At 42.6% G+C, this 3,064-nt stretch overlaps 1 protein-coding gene across 1 annotated transcript in view; it reads left to right on the forward strand.

Annotated features, from left to right (window-relative positions):
- The window catches only part of LOC119424126 (GRAM domain-containing protein 2A-like), a 975,280-nt gene that overhangs the window by 645,204 nt on the left and 327,012 nt on the right, over positions 1–3,064 (forward strand). The window lies entirely within an intron of this gene.

The following is a 3,064-nucleotide window of genomic DNA, read 5'->3' on the forward strand; positions in this document are numbered from 1 at the left end:
AACAATTAAGCAATAAAATAGTTCTTCAACCTTAACAGATAAAAAAAGAAATCATTCAACTCTGCATTTCTGTGACATTTTTGTAGAGAATGTTTGTTTTTGATCTTTCCTGAGAGCTTTGTTGCTAGGTAACATGAAAGAGGCCAAGTGTTCCATGTTGACATCTGTAGTGTTAATCTGTGGGCGGAGCTTAAGTCAGACCTTTGATGTGTCATGATGATGTCATAGGACAAATTTTATATATACAGGCTGGACTTTGATTTCTAGTCATTTCTGTTGGAGAAGCAGAGCGAACGCATCTTGACATTATTGTTCTTACGGCGCATAAACGATTCGTTTTATCTTATTGAAGAAAGGCGTTTAATCGTGGCAACAAAAAGAACAATGTCTTCCCACAACCCAAGAGGAGAACGTGCATTTATCAACTCCCGTTTTAAACGGAGGGTTGACCACACGCAGTCTGAAGAATCAACTGTAAATGTTGATAATTCAGAAAAACCAATGTCTGCGGTGATGGATCCCAACAATTTCCCAGCTCTGCCAGGAAGAGAGCCTGCATGTTTAGAGGCAAGCAGCTCGGTCGACATTAACGAACATCAGTGGACACTAATTAAACGAAAGAAAATCAGACGGAAAGTACGTTTCGGTGTTGAAATGTCACTTTTTCCTAATGGCAAAGAGCGGACTAGATACGTCAAAAAGTTTGATGGTGAAAGGTTTAAAAGATTTTCACCCAACCAGCCCAAGACTGAATTTGACGCAAGCCAAAAACACGCGCCAAATATGGAAAGTACATCCACTCAGTCTATGGCCAAACTTGATATTTCTAGAGAACGTGACATCGTTGAGAAAAAGCCTCCTACCCAGTTTCCTGCTAATGCCAACAAATTAGTTGCAGGATACAGCTTCGCTGATGCTCTGGCTGTAAAGTCCAAACTTGCCGAGACATGTGAAGTTTCAGCTTCAGCTCAGACATCTCAGTCTTTAGAAAACCAAAATCAATTAGTCGCTGGACAAAGCGTTGGAAATACCCCGGCTCCAAAGCCACAGCGTATTCCCAGGATCCATCCTCTGTTTGCTAACAGGCAACGTCCAGGAACGAGAATTCTGCAAGAGAACTGTTCATTAAATCAGCAAACTTCTGAAATTTCCACTGGACGTCAGATGGATTCTCCCGTAAGTTTACTTGTGACTCCCAAGGCAGATGTGCCCAAAGCTGATGCTATCATTGAGCGTGTCAAAGCAGATGTTTCTCAACCATCTACTTCTGAAGTTCATGATAGCAAAATGTCGGGCTCTGCACTTGTTAAAGAAACTTACCAGCTTGTCCCTGGAAACAGCGTTGCAGATGTTCTGTCTGCAACGTCAAAACCTGTCAAGACATCTGAAACGTCAGGTTCGGTTCAGAATACGTCTGCAGGGAGCAGCAGCGCTGCTGGCCCATCTCCAAGGCCACAGCCTTCTCTGAGTTTAGAACCACAATCTTCCACAGAACAGAAAAATTCAGTTGAGAAGATTCTGGTTAGAACTTCAGAAAAAGCTGCAGAAAACACTACAGGATGTCGGGAAGAGTCTACTAGGAGTGTGCTCTTTGCATCTGAAGTGTTTGAAATACTAATTGAAAAAGACAACCAGTTTTCTGCTTTACAAAGCCAGAACGATGAACTCCACAAACAACTGAAGTTTCTCCAAGAAAAAGTTAAAAGAATGGAGGCAATGCATTCTGGAGCTCAGGAGAAAATTTTACTGTGCGAGTCGGAATTAACTGGGGAAAAGACTAAAAGGCAGGAAGCTGAGGACTCTCTTACAAAGCTGTTGGAGGAGAAAGAGCAGCTCAAAGCTGAAATGCTTCAAAAAGATGTCCAACTGGAAAAAGACACCCAGAACCACACTGTGGAAATGGACAAGCTAAAAACAGAAGCGTTAACTCTAAAACAGCAGCTAGACTCTTTCGAAGTCGACAACGAAAAAGTCCTGGCTGATAAACAACAAGCTCTGCTGAACAAGAGTGCAGAATATTCGAATGTTGTGGAAAGAAGCTTTGACCTAGAAGCAGCTCTTACTGCTGAGAAAAGTAAGGCAGCACAGGCCAAAGATCTCTTGACACAGCAGACAGAAGAAGTTTCCCAGTTAAGACTAACTCTGAAGGAAACGTGCAACGCATTCGAACAAGAACATCAGCAGCAGAAGAAAGAGATGTCCCGTCTTGTGTCTGAGCATCGACAAACAGAGGCAACTTTGAAAGCAGCAGAGACAAAGTTGCAGCAAACTCTGCAGCATGAACAGCAGGTGTGGACGAAAGAAAGATCCCACCTCATGACCACAGTTGCATCACTTCAGGAGGCTTTAAATAAGAAGGATGCAGACAATAAAATTGCTGCACAGAGGCTCATGGAAAGAATGGCCACTGTAGAACAACAGATGGAAAGCTTGGAGAGTGGAAAGAAGAAGAAGAAGAAGTCAAAGAAAAGATGTGTAAACTGTCCGATCTGCTAATGGAAACACATCCATCCATCAGCATCTTTAGGCTACACTCTCACTCACACCTAGAGAATCTTAACACCTGGGTTTTGTCCGGGAATGCCGGTTTTTCCCACAATAAAAAAATATGAGATTCTAAATTGCCCTTAGTGTGTGTGAAGACTTTCTACAGACTCTTCAACATTAGGCTCAATGACTCAAAGCCTTAATCTCATCTATCCATCCATCCATCCATCATCTTTACTGCTTCTTCCTTTTCAGGTCACGGGTGTAACTGGTGTGCATGTGCAGCCATCAATGTGCGAGAGACGGGGACACCCTGGACAGGTTGCAAGTCGTCACATGTCCTTCACAGGGACACATAGAGACAAATGACACAAACAACCATTCACACTCACTCACAGCTTGTGAATCTTGAGAGCTGGGATTACTCGGGGAACTCCGTTTTTCCCACCAAAAAAAACCAAGATTCTAAATAGCCCTTAGTGTGTGTGTATGTGTGTGAAAAGATTTTCTGCTGAGTCTAAGATCAATGGCTCTTCAACATTAGATCTTACGACTGCAATCCTTAATCTTAAAAAAA

Source organism: Nematolebias whitei, chromosome 2, assembly GCF_014905685.2.
Source record: "Nematolebias whitei isolate Nwh7 chromosome 2, NemWhi1, whole genome shotgun sequence".
Taxonomy (NCBI): Eukaryota; Metazoa; Chordata; class Actinopteri; order Cyprinodontiformes; family Rivulidae; genus Nematolebias; species Nematolebias whitei.